The following is a 19,128-nucleotide window of genomic DNA, read 5'->3' as shown; positions in this document are numbered from 1 at the left end:
TCAACCATGGGAGTACTTGCAACACAGAAAAGGGAAAATGGTACAAATTAGGACCTTTTTATTCTGGAGAATGAGGTAGTAGATATTGACCAGCCTACCGTTGGGTATAGTCATGCCACAAATGCAAGGCTTTTAAATGAAGATACAACTAGATAGAAAAGGAGCAGAAGTCAAATACTTAACTGACTGAGCCACCCAGGCACCCCATGAATGAGAAGATCCTAAGCATATTAGAAGAGTGATGGCCGTGTGAATCTAGAACTGGAAGGCTATTAACAAAAGAAGAACATGAGCAGTATTCTGTGCAACACAATTCCCCACAGAAGGAAATTTTTTTGAAGAGGTCACCCAGACTACAAGCAAGATGAGCAAATGCATCCTATTACCTGACAGCACACAGCTCGCTGTGTGGCTTTGGGGAAAGAGCTTCCCCTTGCTGTGTCCCAGCTTCCTCATGTATAAACCAGAGCATCTCAAATACTTTGGTAAACTGAAAATGAAATAATGATGCACTTATGATCAGACTGGCAAAAATCAGAAAGGTGGATAAGGTCAAGTCCTAGTTGACTTGGGATGTGACAGTGTTGATAGGAAGGAATGGGGACTGGTAAGATGTTATCGAGAATAATCTGGCACTAGTCAATTCAATATATGCAAACCTTACAACCCAACCATTCTGTTTATGGGGATTTATCCCAAAGAGATTTCCCCACAGCTCCATAAACTCTATATAATATATACATTATGAATGAAAAATATAACAGCATGGTAAGAACCACAAACATTGCTGAGGTTCATAGCTGAAATCATTCCCTCGTGACATCAGAAACCTCTTTCCAGTTTCACATTCTAATTGCTTAATATAACAAGATACTCAGGGGTTCCTTGGTGGCTCAGTTGGTTTAGGGACCGACCTCAGCTCAGCAGAGAATCTCTCCCCTTCTCTCTCTGCCCCTCCCCCACTCACGTGCATGCTCTCTCTCTCAAAAATAAAATAAATATTAAAAAAACTATAGCAAGATACTTCCTCCTCTTATTAAGCCTTAAAAGGAAAGATATTTATATGTTTTGGGGCATTTTGTAAATTGTTTTAGAGTATAAAATATAGAATTTGATGTTAACTTCATTTTGAAAAGAATTTTTTAAAAAGTAAAGGACTATTCAATCAAATAAACCAAAAACTTTTCCAGAGTACTCACTTAACACCAGATCTTCTGTTAAGCTTTGCAGATATGGGGATACAGAAGGTAGAGTCCCTGACCTCAAGAAGCCTACATGAGCTCAGAAAACATTTTAGAAAAAAATTAAAACATGGATTTTTTTTTCACCCGTAAGCATCAAAAGAGAAGTTCAGTTCAGATTTTAAGTCAATGATACGGTATCTTTTATCTGGACTGTGGCTCTCTAATTAAATCTTTCTGGCACTTTAACTCCAGGGAAACCCAGTTGATGATTCAAAGTCAGTCACTGAATGTGATTTAAAATCAATAAGAGTGAAAGACACCCTGGGTGTGCTGTCCCTTCAAAGGAAGTGGGAGCACTTTCATGCCTTGTTCGTAGAAAATCGATTATCTCAAGCAGCGACTGGGCTGATACGGACAGTGAGAGCTTATGTCTACGGGTAGGCCAATGTTATTATCCCTGATCTGCATACATTATAGCCATTTGACACTGTTGCACTTGAATGCCCTCCTGGAGGAACTGCTGACGTGTTTGTTGTTAAAGTGGAAAATAACAGTTTTCTATGCCTCTAGAGCTGAGGTTGAACAAAAGCAAGTATTAGAGCACCATGTTTCCCAAACGAGCCCTGGTATGTATTTAAATGTGTGTGACACTTTGTCATATTTCATGAAGAACTGAGGATGCCTATACTTTACAAGGGATCCAAGGATACATAGGGCTAAAAAAGGAAAACATAATTAAGAAACCATGAACAGAGAAAAAATATATCCAAATAGCAAAACAACCACCGATCAGGATCACATGGATGTAATTCACCTTGCAAAGGATAGCATCGTAGACAGGTAACTTCCTCTTGCCAAAGCTGTTATTTGCTCCTTAGCACTTACAAAGTATGGTGCAAACTCTTTAGACTAATACAAAAGATCACCTGTGAACAGGCTTCAACTTTTCTTTCTAGTCACATCCATAACAACCTCTATTCAAGCAACCTATGCTCCAGGAAAGTTGACTAATGCAATGGTTTCCCTGACACCCCTCTGTTTTCTTCTGCACCTGTATCCAGGCTCTCCTCTGTGAGCCCAAACCCAACATTCTTCCAAGCCGAGTCTAACAGCCACCCCACAAAGTCCTTTTCTCAATTACCCACTAAGTATTAGTTTTTTATTCTCTCTATTCATTTGTTTTATTGTTTACTACATACTGCCTATATGAGTTACTTGAATATGTGTCAGAGGGGTAAATTTTTTAAAAATCAACATGGTGATGTAAACTTTTATGAGAAGTAGAGTCATCTAGGCGTATAGGTGGAATGAATCACTCTATTATGCAAATGATTGACATAGAAGAGGTGAAAGGTATTTATGTTACAGGTTTCTTTGACCACAAGTCAAGACAAGCTCCATGTCCCTGTATTGATGTCACTTTTTTGCAGAAACAAAGGCAAAGGCCAACAAAGCACTCGTGGACTCACCATAAGAATGCCACAGTGCTGGCTCGGAGGCTGTTTCAGTGGAGGTCCAGAGAGAACCTATGTGCTGAGAATGATAAACATTTTCTGCAGGACTCCATCCATGCATCATCAGGGATCAGGTGGGAGCTCCAGAATTCTGTCTGTTCCTGGCAAGTCCCTGCACCCCTATGCCTGTCCTATAGGCTTGTCACCTCTTCCTGCCTTGTGATCCTCATGATTAAATTTCATTCTGCCTGCTCTTCAACTAATCGTGTTGGGAAACTGGATCTCCCCATGCAAAATAATACATTTAGACACTTTTCTTATATCACACACAAAAAGAACTCAAAATTGATTAAAGATTGGAGTGCCTGTGTGGCTCAGTTAGTTAAGAAGCTGACCAATTCAGATCATGATCTCATGTCTTGTGAATTTGAGCCCTGCATTGGGCTCTGTGCTGACAGCCCAGAGCCTGGAGCCTGCTTTGGATTCTCTGTCTCTGTCTCTCTCTGCCCCTCCCCTGCTCATGCTTTGTCTGTCTGTCTCTCAAAATAAATAAACATTTAAAAAAATTGATTCAAGATTTAAATGTAAGACATGAAACTGTAATACTCCTAGAAGAAAATATCGGGGGAAAACTTTATAAGGTTGGTCTTAGCCATGATTTCTTGTATATGATACCAAAAGTATAAGCAACAAAAGCAAAAATAGCAAAGTAGAAGTACATTAAACTAAAACGCTTCTGCACAAAACAAGAAACAGCAAAATAAAAAGGCAACCTACAGAATCGGAGAAAATATTTGCAAATCATATATCTGATGAAGGGTTAGTATCCAAAATGTATAAAAACTCATATAACCCAATAGCAAATAAACAAAAACAAGAAAAAAATTCAGTTTTAAAATGAACAAAGGACCTGAGAATACATTTTTCAAAGGAGACATACAAATGGCCAACAGGAACATGAAAAAATGCTCAATATGACTAGTCGTCTGGAAAATGCAGGTCAAAACCAAAATGAGGTATCACATGACACTGTTAGAATGGCTATTATGAAAAGCACAACAGTTAACAGATGCTAGCAACAATGGAGAAAAGGGAACCCTTGTGTGCTGTTGGTGAGAGTGTAAATTGGTGTGGCCATTATAGAAAACAATATGGAGGGTCATCAGAAATTAAAAAATAGAACTACTATATGACCTAGCAATTCTACTTCTGGGTATATATCCAAAGGAAATTAAATCTTGATCTTGAAGAGATATCTGATATATGTTTACTGCAATATTATTTTTAATGGCCAAGATACAGAATTCCCCTAAGTGTTTATCAATAATGAATGGATAAAGATGTTTTATATGTGTGTAGTGATATGTTACATATTATGTATATATGTATATGTCGTACATATAATGGAATATCATTCAACCATCAGAGAGAAAGAAATCCTGCCATTTGCAACAACATGGGTAGACCCTGAGCGCATTACTTTAAGTAAAATAAGTCAGGGAGAGAAAGACAAATACTGTATGATATCACTTATATGTGCAATCTAATCATTCAAAACTCATAGAGACAGAGAGTGGTGGCTGCCAGTGGTTATGGGTGGGGGAAATGGGAAGATGTTGGTCAAAGGGCACAAACTTCAGGTACAAGTTTGTACAAATTCTGGAAATCCAGTGTACAGTATGCTGACTATAGTTAATAGTACCACATTATATATTTGAAAGCTGCTAAGAGATGAGAACGTACAAGATGAGTGAATTTCAAGGGCATTATATCAAAGACAAAGAAAGACATATGCTATATGATCTCTCTTACATGTAGAATCTAAACAAACAAATAAATCAAGCTCATAGATATAGAGAAGTGATTGGTGCTGCCAAAGACACAGGGTGGGAGATTACAGAAATAGATGAAGGGGATCAAAAGGTAAAAAGTAATTAATAAATAAATAGTTCTTATCACAGAAAAGAAATGGTAATTATGTAACATGATGTCAGTGCTAGGTAAGACTATAATGGTAATAGTTGCAATATATACATGTATCAGATCAATAATCTGTATAACTTGAACTTACACAATTCTATATATCAATTATATGTCAATAAAACTGGAAACATTATTTATTATTTTTTATTTTTTAATGTTTATTTTTGAGAGAGAGGGAGACACAGAATCCAAAGCAGGCTCCAGGCTCTGAGCTATCAGCACAGAGCATGATGCAGGGCTTGAACCCACAAACTATGAGATCATAACCTGAGCTGAAGTTGGGTGCTTAACTGACTGAGCTACTCAAGCACCCCTGGAAAAATGGAACTATCATATGATTCAGGATATTCATAAAATTCTGGGTATTTTTCCAAAATAATTGAAATCAGGACCTCAAAAAGACATTTGCATTCCCATGCTCATTGTACCATTATTCACAATAGACAAGAGGTGGAAACAATCTAAATGTCCATTGGTGGATGAATGGATAAAGAAAGTGTGGCATATGCATATGCTGGGATATTATTCAGCTTTTAAAAACAAGGAAATCTGGTCATATGCTACAATGTGGATGAAAGTTGAGGACATTATGCTACCTGAAATAAGCCAGCCACAGAAGGACAAGTGGAATCATGCAGTAATTAAAGTAGTCAAACTCAGAGAAGCAGAAATTCAGAATGGTGGTTGCCAGGGATTGGGGGTAATACAAAATGAGAGGTTTCTGTTCAATAAGTACACAGTTCAGCCATTCAAGATGAAAAAGTTCTAGAAGTTTGTTGTACCAAAGTGTGCATATAGTAAACAAGACTGTCTAGAACACTCAAAATTTGTTAAGAGGTTAGATTTCATATTATGTGTTTTTTACCAAAGGAAAAAAAATAGATTTCACCTTGTTTTATAATACATATATTGATGCCAGATATCACAAAAATCCAAGAGTCCTGAGTCATTCTCCGTTTCTCTCCTAGACTCTAAAAGGCACAGTGCTTTCTCTTTTCTATTTCTCCCACCTCTCCTCAACTTCTGAAACCCATTCGCTGGAAATGATCACCATCAACATAAATGCAACTGTTTGCAAAAGATCTCAGCTTTTCACAGCATAGACCCCATCGTCCCCCCTGGTTACAGCCATTTGCAGACCCTTGACTCCCTGTCACTCTCTCCAACTCAATTCATGCCCTAATTCTGAGGAATTTCAACATAAACACTGATGGTCCTACCAGTCCTCTGTCTTCTCAGTTCCTTTTCCTCTCCTCCATTGCACTTGCTTTTCACTTTCTCCTGGTCAGTCACACCCATAGCCACATCCTAGACTTTATCATTTTCAATAACCACAATGTCTTCCTAATCCCATTCATTGATCACAACCTTCTAACTGTCCAACTCGCTCTCTATTACCACACCTAAAACATTCTTCGACCCCTCTAGTACCCTCTGTAATACACTGAACCTCTCTAATACACTGAACCTACACTCTTTGGATTTCTGCCACCCATTTATATCCTCAGATTCCTCCTTATCCAGGTTATATTATATAGTCAATGATCAGAATCATTAATTGCATACATACCTCTTTCTAGCTGCATTTCTGTATTTATTTGGCTTATTCACAACCATGATAGGTTAATATTTCAAAAGTTTAAGCAAGAGCTCATGGGTGCATGAACTAAAGCATTGTGGATGTGTTAGAGGGGCTGCCCTTGAGTTATGGTAATGGAATTGACAAGATCTATTAACAATGGGTGATTAGAAAGGTCAAGGAGCTAAGGATGGCCTCTATATATCTCTCTTTGGAGATGGAATGTAGCTAGTGGAGACATTAACTGGTTTAGGTTAATACAAGGGGAGACATGTGCATGGGAGAAGATGATTAATTGGCTCCCAGTCTTACTAGTGTTTTAGTTGCCCCTGTGTCACCAAAGTGGGCATGTCCAGGTAGTAGCTGAAAAATACGGTCTCAGAGCTCAGCAGATAACTCAGAACAGGAGTTATTGAAATACAGTAAGATGCCAAATCCATATGAGAGAAAGAAATCATTCAAGAGAGACCACATAAAACAAAACACAAGAAGAAACTGCATCAACAACAACATGAAACCTGCTTTGGGAATATATGGTTCATTTTTCTTTTCACTATTTATTGATGTCCATCACACTGTGTAATCAACACACCAGTATCTAACTCTCCCCCCAAAGAAGGAAATTATAGAAAAATAGAAATACATTTATCTCTATAACAAGCTCTATAATTCTTCCAAAATTCTCACTTTTTGTGTAGTTCCAAAGGGATGCATTATTAGGAAAAATGTTTTCTGATGAAAACATGACCTGTTATAAGAAAATGCATGGTTCTATTTTATTCTCATTACTTTGGTCCTAAGGGCTTTTTCCTTGTGATTTACGATCCACTACAGTCAAGTATTTATGTTAAGATCTCTGTAAACAAAGCCCCTACCCATATACTGGGTCATAATGCCTGAACTATTCTGAGTTTCATATAAACTCCAGCATCTGAAGAGGTTATATCTGTCCTAAGTACTGGAAGAAAGGGAGATTTATCAGAAATCAGCAAATGCCCATTAAATCCTAAAAGATTAAACATGCAGGCTGGGGCTCAGTGACTGTGCTTGGTCATTTTCCCGTTTGCTTTCAGAAACCTTCTTCCCTCAAATATAGCATCATCATTCCTGTAACAAGAACAATGCTATTTTCTGAAGTTATCCTGAATGTCAAAGGCAAAACTGGGTTATAAACTTGGCCCAGCTTTTTATTAGTCATGTGATGTTCACGAGTCACTTGATTTCTCTAGGACTCAGTTTCCTTATATAAAATATTTTTAAAATACCTAATTATCAGATGATAATTATAAATATAAAAGACTGTTGAGTAACATAGAAGATATTAACTCTCTACAATGTAGTTCCACTAAAACAGGAGTTTTTCTTTATTGTGCTTACTGATCTAAGTATCCATTAGAATATATGGCACAAAAGAGGTATTCAATAAACATTTCTTGGATGCATCAGTTAATTTGACTTTATTTTATCCAACTTTAAAATCCTTCAAATTGCACGCTAAGTAAAAAGTAAAAAATAAGATATATGGAAAATTATTTGCATCAATAAATATGGGCAAAAATACTTCATGAAGACTATAGGATCACAATAAAGCTAGTTGTTTTGAACGTGAAACATCAAATTAGAACAAGCAGAAAATCTTGAAATACAAATGAGGAGAAAGTCTCCATGCCATAAATTCTAGTCATCTGGATTTTAAAATGAGCTTATAGTAAGAAACAAAAATAAAATGCTGTCATCTATTAACAGGAGGTAGGTTTTTTTTTTAAAACAATTCTTTTTAATGTGTTCGTGTGTATTTTCCAAATTCCATACTTTGTTCAATTGCTTTCCTAAGCTAAGACACTGGCCTTGCCATTATCAAATATTTCTTGGCTCTCAAGAATGCCCCCTGTGGTTGCTGTATAGCAGATAGTTTTTGATTTGGGAGGTTCAGATACCGGGGAATTGCTTCATGAATAAATGTTGCCAAAAAGCCTATTTTTTATTTATCTGTAGATCAGACTGGAAATAATCAACACCACTTTACAAAGGACCTTTCCTTTTCTTAAATTTGTTTTCCTCCTGTTTTTGGTTAAATGTTAACTGCATGTCCTTTTTAATAGCTTTATCTGATTTAGTGGCTCACATATGTTTCCCTGAGTTCATTTTAGTTTTTCAACTTCCATTGAAATGTCTATACTTTCTGTATAGCCAATTAATCTTTCACAAAGCAGGAAAGAGTATCCAATGGAAAAAAGACAGCCTCTTTAGCAGGTGCTGCTGGGAGAGCTGGACAGCAACATGTAGAAGAATGAAACTAGACCAGTCTCTTACACCATACACAAAAATAAATTCAAAATGGCTGAAGGACCTGAATATGAGACAGGAAGCCATAAGAACCCTAGAGGAGAAAGCAGGAAATAGTCTCCTTGACCTCAATCGCAGCAATTTCCTACTCGACACATCCCCAAAGGCAAGAGAATCAAGAAAAAAAAGGAACTATTGGGACTGCATCAAAATTAAAAGCTTCTGCATGGCAAAGGAAACAATCAAGAAAACTGATAGGCAACTGACAGAATGGGAAAAGATAGTGGCAAATGACATATCAGATAAAGGGCTAGTATCCAAAATCTACAAAGAAATCACCAAACTCCATACCTGAAAAATGAATATTCCAGTGAAGAAATGGGCAGAAGACATAAACAGACACTTCTCCAAAGAGGACATCCAGATGGCCAACAGGCACATGAAATGATGCTCAACATCACTCATCATCAGGGAAACACAAATCAAAACTACACTGAGATACCACCTCACACCCGTCAGAGTGGCTAAAATGAACAAATCAAGAGACTATAGATGCTGGCAAGGGTGTGGAGAGATGGGCACCCTCCTACACTGTTGGTGGCAATGCAAACTGGTTCAGCCGCTCTGGAAAACAGTGTGGAGGTTCCTCAAAAAACTATCCATAGAACTCCCTTATGACCCAGCAATTGCACTTCTGGGGATCTACCCAAAGGATACAGAAGTGCTGATGCATAGGAGCCCATGTACCCCAATGTTCATAGCAGCACTTTCTACAATAGCCAAATCATGGAAAGACCCTAAATGTTCATCACCTGATGAGTGGATCAAGAAGATGTGGGTATATATATACATGGCATTGAGAAAGAATGAAATCTGACCCTTTGTAGCAAAATGGATGGACTTAGAGGGAGTCATGCTAAGTGAAATAAGTCAGGCAGAGAAGGAAGCTTAACAGGAGGCCATGGGAAGGGGAAAGCGGGGAGGGGGCGGGGAAAGAGTTGGGGAGAGGGAGTGAGGCAAATCATGAGAGACCTTTGAATGCTGAGAACTGAGGGCTGAAGAGGGAGGGGGAAGGGGAAGGGGGGTGATAGTCATGGAGAGGGGCAGTTGTGGGGAAGAGTACTGGATGTTATATGGAAACCAACTTGGTAATAAACTATTAATAAAAATATAAAAAATAAAAGAAGAAATATCCATATTGTCTCAGTGTATTTTTTAATAGACAGCATATTGCTGGGTCTTTTTATCCACTCTGTCAGTAGCTCTCTTTTAATTGGTGTATTTAGACCATTTATATTTCAAGTGATTATTGTTATATTTTATTAATATCTACCATGTTTGTAACCGTTTCCTATTAGTTGCACTTTTTTGTGTGTGTCTTGTTTTCCCTTCCCAGCTTGTTCTGCCTTCTCTGGTTTTACCTGACCATTTTATATGATTCTATTTTCTCTCCTCTCTCACCATATCAATTATACTTAAAAATTTGTTTTAGTGTTTGCCCAGGGGGTTACAATATAAATTTACAACTGACCCAAGTCAACTTCCAAACAACATTCTATCACTTCGTGGATAGCAAAGGTCACATAACAGAATGTTCTCAATTCCTTCCTCCTGTCCCTTCTAACATTGCTCCCTTTCATCTCACGTATCCATATGCTTTAATTGTCTAATATGTTGTTAGTTTTACTACTTTGAACAGTTATAATAGATCAATTAAACATAAGAGATTCTTAAATATAGAGAACAAACTTAGGAGTGCTGGAGAGGTTGTGGGTGGGGGGATGGGCTAAATGGGAAAAGGGTATTAAGAAGACACTGTTGGGATGAGCACTGGGTGTTATATGAAGGGGATAAATCACTGGATTCTACTCCTGAAATCATTATTGTGCTATATGCTAACTAGGGTGTAAGTTTAAAAAAAGAATAAGTAAAATAAATATTTTTTACCTTCATGTATTCTTAAGTTGTCTTAAAATACTTTGAGAAAATTCTATTTTCTTAGTATCAATAGATATCTGGCCACAGTTATATCAGATTTGTGGATCTGATTGTGTTTCTCTTGATTCCATACTCTGTCTAGTGCAGACTTCACCCCCAGGTTAGCTTTCTTCATATTCATAAAATAGTTGTGACTTGCAACTGGGGCTATAAAATTTTTTGTTACTTGCAAGGATAGAACATGTTCTCCTTCCCATAATATAAAATGTGTCTTAAGTTTACTTCCTATTACTCCTGAACTCAATCAGGAGTTCAGGGACTATTTCCATCACCTGATGCAGTTAAGCTTGGTCTAGTGCCTATCTCCGTGTGTAGGGTGTAATTACTGGATTGTCTTAGTTTAGGATTCCTCCTTGGGAGTGCTGCCACTGGCCAACTCTAAACTAATCACGGGTTGGCCCAGGCCGGAATTAGGGGTCCACAGCTGAATTAATCACAAAGGGCAGAATATGGAATTACACTCTATAGTGTAGACCAATTGGAATCTACCCCTAGACCTGAAAGTGAGGTTAATCCATTCCAAACCACATTAATGCTATACAATTGGGAGTGGGAAAGATTAATGTTACAGAAGCAACTTACCTTGACCAAATGTCAAAAGCTTTTTCTAAGTAAAAAGCTATAACTAAGGAAAAGACAAATACAAAATGAGAAAGAACAAAAGATATAATCAAGAAATTCACAAAAAAAGAAATGCTAGGGATCATCACTAAAATATGAAAAGGTATTTTATATCACTAGTAATCAAATATATATCTATTTAATGGAGATTACTTTTTTACATATCATGTTTGTGACCCTCTGTAGTGTCGGCAAGGATGTGAGGAAAATGGCGCCCTCATCTATCTTCAGTCAGACTATGAATTGGCAATTAAGTCTTCTGAAGGGCAGTTGCCAATTGATATAAAATGCCTTAAAAAGAATGTACATTTTTACTTTGCATTTGAACGTCTAGGCATTTAATCTAAAAATATTACCAGAGAGTTTGCGAGTATTTGTGCACATGTTTCTCCACAGCAACAGTGTTTAATAGCACAGATTGTAAAAACGCCTGGAAATCTACAAACAGCACATTATTAAGCTTTTTTTTTATGTTCTAGACACTGCTAGATGTTCAGGACGCTTCAATAAACAAGACATGCATGGCCCCTACCTTCATGAGACTTGCATCCAGTATAGGATTATGCAAGAATCTGAACACCATGGCGATCATTACAAATGATGACAGATATCTGTTTGTTGACATGGAAATATTTCCCCCAGATATTGTGTTGAAAGGAAGACTACAGTACAGCTTGTAGAGTTTGATTTGATTTCTATAAAATAAAAAATGTATATTCATTTATGTATATACACCCATCCGACCGTATGTATTATATACATGATAAACACTTAAGGTGGAACAGTAAGCGTTCTAGTCTCGTTGATAGCTCTTCTTGCATTCGCAGATTCTTGTGCACTGAGTATATATTTATAAGTAGGAAACGTTAATAAAGCTATTTCAAAGCAGAGTAATAAAGCCATTACATTAACATATGCTCAGGTGTGCCTGTAAGTTCTTACCTCTTTATATCTCTGGGACCATCTTCCCTCCCAACCCCCCATCCTACCTTAGATTGCAGGAATATTCTACACGTTTACTCCTGAAGAACCAGTGTTTTCTTGGGTCTCAGCGCCTTTAAGAATTCTCCGGCCCCCCTTGCTTCCTCTCTGAAAGTGCTTTCCCACCTTTCACTTGTTCACTTGCTTCAGGCTTTTGAGGATTCACCTCAGGTGTCTTCACTTCCAGGCACTCCTCCCCTACCTCCTTTCCTTGAAAGCATGATAACGCCTCTCCTCTTTCCTACCAGAGCACATTACAGTTTGTGTACTGTGAACCAGTTCATCATGTAAATGGAAAAATAAATTTCATAACACTTTCCTCCTTCTCCTGCCTGTGGTCTCTCACCAGCAGCTCACCCCTTTCTACTCTCCTCCCTGCTCACCTGGTCCCCTTGGCACCAGCCTCCTTGCTTTTTCAGAAGGGCTTCAGTCCTGGCTGTTTCTTCTGCCTAGAATTTGTTCCCCAAGATAACAGCAAAATCATTCCCTCACTTTTTGAAGTCTTTGCTTCAATGCCCTGGATTAATAAGGCCTTTGCTTCCTAACCTTTTGGGCGTGGGGAGAGTCCTCATTTCTCATCACCCATCACTTGCTCTCTATGGAGTATCATTTAACTATTTGATTATGTTTCCCTTCCCTCTTCCTTGACTAGAACATAAGCCCTATGAGGGCAGGGGTCTATGTCTTTTCATTTCTGATGTGTCCCTTGCACCCACAACAGTGCTTGAAACAGTAGGGGTTTAATTACTTAAATGTGTTAACTGAGGAATAAACATTAAACCACAGAATGACTGTTAATTTTTACTGTCAAGTAAAAAATCCAGATTTAGGGAAGCAGCTTTATTTGAAAAGACCACTGCAATAAGGAGAATGCTCAGACCATAGGTCCCACAAGGGTCTCAAAATTGAACAGAAAAAGGTGTTTCTTTCATAGGAAAGGGGCTGTGGGGCAGCAAGAACTTTGTGTGCAGGCTGGGGGGCCAGTGTTGGGAGTGTGCTGTTGAATGGGGGATTTGGGCATCTTGGCTCTTGCATAAGCCTGAGGGTGAGCCAAAGTTCAGGGGGCTGTGAGGAGAAAAACCTGACTAAACTTTGGCTAAGTCAGGTCAGAGGGTATGTTATGAATAATTGGAAGCACTTGGTCAGCTTCTGGTGTTATTTAAAATAGGCCAAGACTGGGGGCACCTGGGGGGTTCCGTCAGGTAAGCATCTGACTCTTGGTTTTGGCTCGGGTCATGATCTCACAGTTTGGTTCATGAGTTCAAGCCCTACAACTGACAGTGCAGAGCCTGTTTGGGATTTTCTCTCTCCCTCTCTCTCCCTGCCCCTCCCTCCACTCTCTCTCTCTCTCTCTCTCTCTCTCTCTCTCTCTCTCTGTCTCTCTCTCTCTCTCAAAACAAATAAAACTTAAATAAATAAATTTAAAAAATACAATAAAACAGGCAAAGACTGTTCTTAAATACTACCATGGAGAGAATAAGAGTTACCATGAGGTCAAAGTTGCTCACAGTAGTTTTCAGGGGTGGGCTGGACTGGATACACATTCTTGTTGGCTTTGAAGTATTAGCAATATTATATGTTGAGCATTTTATCCAGCAACAGCTCTTGGAAGGTCTTAGAGACAAGGCACTGGTGAGAGGTATGCCTGGGAATATAATAAAAAGAACACTAAAGGTTGAATGTGGGAGTAAACCCAAAATCTTAGGTCAGAAGGGAGTCCACCAAGAGGATTTCAGGACATTGGACCTGAAATGTCCTTAGATGGTAGAGTGAAAATAGCAGTGTTGATCTGATGGTTTGTGTTTTGAATATTCTTGGTGATAGCATAGACATCAGAGATGTTTTGGAGAACATTTGCATAGCAGCCACTTCTGACCTGTGCTCACTGTAAAAGTATCCCTTTGGGAAGCCAGAATCATGTCCAATGCCAGATGATTTTAAAGAACCTCTTGTTGAAATTGACAAAGCTTTATGGTGATCATATTCGTGGTTTCAGTATGATTTCCCAGAGCAACGCATGGAAATTATGGGAATTTGTAAAGAAGTTCAAACTCTGAAAAGTAAGAAGACTTTGATTTCTTAAATAATCAAGGACATAATAAAATCAACACAAAAACATATGGAATTACTCTGATAAGACACAGTATTCTTCTCTTTCTTGGCAAGTTACTTAGAAGTCAAAGAAAAAATTTTATAATTTCTTATTAAGAGCAGATCTATAATCCAAGAAAATTTTCCTATTTAACAAACAAAAAACCCAATTCCAGTTTTGTATTAGTGTATTTGATATTAAATTCCCTTTTTAAAAAAATGAAAACTAAGCCTGTTAGCCCTTTGCCACCTTGGACCACAACACAGAGAATCTGCCCTTCCCCACTCTTTATATCCATGTAAATTTTATCCTACATTTTCTTCTTTTTTATTCTGGAAGAACCAGTCATTTTACCTTAGGACAAAACTATTTTTTCCATTAATAAAAACATATCTTCTATGCTTTGTGTACAAAGTTGTTCCTCTATGCTACTATTGCTAGAGTTTTACTCACAAATACTGGTTACCACATTCATCCACAGTTGGGAGGTGTGAGCTGTCTGTCTGTCTGTCACACGCCAGTATTTTGTCACAGATCACCAGAGCTTATGAATATACATCTCACAATTTTTATAGCCATAATGATCTCTTGTAGTACAACGTTTCAGTGAGGCAGAAATGAATAGAACCAAAGATATATAGACTTAAAAGTATGCTTAGCAATTACTTTTTCAATATTTATCTTATTTAAAAATGGTCTAGTGATTTAATATTCATTAATTAATTTAGCTTAAGTCTAAGGTTTTAATTTACCAGAAGATTTTGAAAACTGTTTTCAAGTTGACATATTATAAAACATTCTTCGTGGTAAAATAAGTTTGTCAGGATAATGATTTAATTTGGTTAAACACAAATTTACATTTTTAATAATCTTAAATGTTTAATAGATGTAGTGTTAGTCTATTCAATCAGGAAAACTGTATAAATTTTAGGAAGAATATTCCAAATTTAAAAAGTCTGCTTATATTTTATCTAAACTTGATAACTCAGAAGACAAAGCTAATTTTATTAAACCAATAATACTAAACTAGTCTTGTTTGCCAAGATTTATTTAACTGTGTAAACTTGAATTTTAAAAATACTTGGGTTAGGGGCGCCTGGGTGTCTCAGTAGGTTAAGCCTCCAACTTCCGCTCAGGTCATGATCTCACGTTCGTGGGTTCGAGCCCCGCGTCGGGCTCTGTGCTGACAACTAGCTCAGAGCCTGGAGCCTGTCTTCGGATTCTGTCTCCTTCTCTCTCTGCCCCCCTCACTCATGCTCTGAATCTCTCTGTCTCAAATATAAATAAAACATTAAAAAAAAAAAAAACTTGGGTTAGCACCGGGTTTTGTATGGAAATGTTGAATCACTTTATCGTAGACCTGAAACTATAATATTACACTGTATGTTAACTAACTGGAATTTGTCTTATTTTTTTTAATGTTTATTTCTTTTTGAGAGAGAGAGAGAGAGAGAGAGAGAGAGAGAGAGAGAGTGAGCATGAACAGGGGAGAAGCAGAGAGACAGGGAGAGAGAAAATTCTGAGAAGGCCCCCTACTGTAAGCACAGAGCCTGACCTAGAGCTCCAACTCATGAACCACCAGATCATGATCTGAGCTGAAGTTGGACCCTTAACTGACTGAGCCACATAGGTGCCCCAACTAACTGGAATTTAAATAAAAACTTTTAAAAAATATTTGGGTTAGTTTCTATAAGAATATTTTTGAAAATCCTAGATGTTAAATTTCTTTGCTTTTTGAGAATTTTAGGAATATTTAATTTATAAAAGTGCTTATTTACCTCTAAGCCAATGAAAATAAAGTTCTTTAAGGCATTTTGTAACCTAATATGTTAATACTATCTAAGGATAGGAAAAGAACATATGTAAATACATAGACAGCCAGACACAGAGAACTAACAGATTTAATTTATAATTTTTAATTCATTGGTTAAAATGAGTTGGTGCTTGCCCTTGGGCACCTTTAGATTTTTATAAAAATCAGGATTACATTTCTGGTAGATAGGCCAATGGAGGATGTCTACTCATTATGAGAGCTGAAGCATCCCCAACAATATTAGTGGAGGAGATCCTTACAGTTTTCTTTGCCCTGATGTGTAATCTTATGGAGGCTGTAGTTTACCTCTTGGGCAAGGGACTGAGGAGATACCAAGTGACTGTATGGGTGTCTAAAGCTCCTCTGAGTTGATAAAGCATTGAGCCTTTTTCTAATTAGCTTTTTCAGCATAAGGTATGTGCTCTTGGGGTCCCTAAGTCTCTCAATAACTTCCAATAAGGGGAGGGGGGCTAGAGTGTAAGTGACTATAAGATGTTGAAGGGCCCAAGTGGGATAGAAAAAGATTGATAGTAGATAGAAGGATAGAGGAGGTAGGAGGTGGGGGGAAAGACAGATTGAAGGATTCAAGGAGATGAAGGGAAGTTTGAAGGTCATGAAAAGGAGGAAGGAGGATGGGGGTTGTGTGAGAGCAAGGGATAGGTAACTGATGAACCAGTATGGGGAGATGCCATGTTTCCCAAAGAAACCATTGAAATTCTAAATTCTCTGTACTATAATTTTGCTATTTTTGAAGATATTGACCTGAATTAATGCCATAGTGATGGAGCATATAGTCCAGCGGGAAAGCAGAGTGAGAGTTACCCATGATATTAATTAATTAAATTACAGATAAGCCCTTAAAGAAGCCAGGAAAGAGTCCTGCTTGATTACTCCCCTGTACTGTCCCTGTTGGAAGGGCCAAAGAACTTCTCTCCTCCAATTCCCAAGGAAAAACAAAAAAGAGTTCTCATTCAGAAGAGTAGGAAAGTTTCCTTCTCAAGAGTCAGGGAATGACTGCCCACTCAAAATGCCAAGGAAAAATTTCTATGCCCAAAGAATCAAAGTAACTCCTTCCTGTGCTGTAATAGACATGATGCTGAGAGCACTGGTATGAGAACTGAATTTACCAAAGGATTCCCGAATCCATGAACAAGACAGGAGTTCAAAGAATTCACAATGTGCCATTGGATACCTGGGCAGGTATGACAGGGTTCTGTAAGTGAAGTCCAATCTTGAGTTGAGTTGAGTTATGACCCTATAAAGACTGTCAATAAAACCGATCCAGAGTTAGGTAAAGAAAGAATTTATTTGAAAAGACTGTTGCAATAGAGAGAATGCTCTGAACACAAGATCCACAGTCATCTCAAATCGAACAGAAAAAGGCTTTTAAAAAAAAAGGAAGGGTAAGCAGGGCTAACAGGAACTATGCCAGGGATAGGAAGCAGTGGGAGGGAATGGCCAGCATGATCTGGGGTGGGGGATGGTTCATAAGAAATGTTTCTCTTGAGGGCAGCCAGGAATGAGGTGCATCTCTGTGCCTGCTTAAGCTTGAGAGTGAGACAAAATGTAGGGGTCTGTGGAGAGGAGGTAAGTCATCAAACCAATGGGTTACTTATGAATAGTTGTGAGTACTTGGTCATCACTATTCTGAAAACTCCTCGAAATCTCACCTTGCCTTTCTCTTCAAGTTGGTATTGCTCAGTGTTCTGAAGAATGCTTTAAAACATCATACTTTAGAAAGTCAAAGTGTCAGGGGCACCTGGGTGGTTCACTCCGTTAAGCATCCAACTCTAGCTCAGGTCAGGATCTCACAGTTCATGGGTTCGAGCCCCACGTGGAGCATGGAGCTCTGTGCTGACAGTTCGGAGCCTGGAGCCTGCATCTGATTCTGTCTCTCTCTCTCTCTCTCTCTCTCTCTCTCTCTTTCTGACCCTCCCCCACTCACGCTCTGTGTCTTTTTCTCAAAAATAAATATTCTTTAAAAATTAAAAAAAAAAAAGAAAGTCAAAGTGTCAGAGTAGCCACGTTTCCAGTGTAACCATGTCCTCGGCTTCCCAAACTTCTGTGTTCCCTGGCCAAACTAAATGAGATCGAATCCTTTTCATATGTCACAGAGATGTTTATCCAAAGCTATTTCTGACAGTCTCTTAGCATAATCATTATTAGTAGCTTTAATGAAATAGGTATTTCACAACTGGTTCCCCGAGATAATCTCATGTCCCTATGCAAACCCCATCACTGAAATTTCAGGGGAAATTCTATCCACTTCCCATCAAGAAGATGAAACTACAGTGTTTCAAACTTTTACTTGGGGTTCAGATGGCCCTTTGTCCACACACGCTGTGTCCACTGTAGCCACTATCCACCCCGGGGAAATGGCTCTTGTTAAGTCACTTTTTTCCCAGCTAGATCCCATATTTGTAAAGAACTGGATACACGTCGGGATATGGAATAAGACATCTGAGGATAAAACGGTGTTGCTAGCTAGTTAGGAACATAGTTTCTAACTATACAGGTGGGGGAGACTTTTTTTCTCCCGAGAGAACCAGAGTCAGGAGCCACCCTTGTCTATCTGCTTCCGGATACCTCGGCATGCCTTTTTCATCTTCGCAACCAGGGACCTGTCTCAGGTCTTTCCTCTAGTCCCTGACTGAGAATACTGGATTGAAAGGGCTAACTTTTATCTGCTCCCGACCCTCGGCCTTTGCCTGGTGCTGGGGAACTACAACACCCAGAATGCTCTCCCCCACAAGCGGCAGCGTCGTTGGCCAATGAGGAAGCCGGAGGGGGTCGTTTGCGCTCATTACGCGCCGTCTTAGGGCGGGACTTCTGGCCTTGTCCTCGCCGCGGTTATTTTATCCGATCCAGGCCGGGCATCCCCGAGTCACACCCGAGGTGACGGAAGAGAAAACGTTGTCCCCGCTGCACTGAGCCGGGTCTGACGCTCGGCAGCGTCGCTGCCCGGTGTCATCCCGCCACCGGGGCTCGGGTCCCCACCCGAGTCTCCTGGCCTCACTCCGCCGGCAGGCTCCGATGGCGGCGGCTGCGTGGTGGGACCCGACGCAGGGGGCGCCGTGGTTCCCAGGTGTTCACTCCCCCGACGCCACCTCCCGAGGTCACCGAAGCCCCGGCCTCGG

Source organism: Suricata suricatta, chromosome X (assembly GCF_006229205.1).
Source record: "Suricata suricatta isolate VVHF042 chromosome X, meerkat_22Aug2017_6uvM2_HiC, whole genome shotgun sequence".
Classification (NCBI taxonomy): domain Eukaryota; kingdom Metazoa; phylum Chordata; class Mammalia; order Carnivora; family Herpestidae; genus Suricata; species Suricata suricatta.
This window is presented reverse-complemented; position numbering follows the sequence as displayed.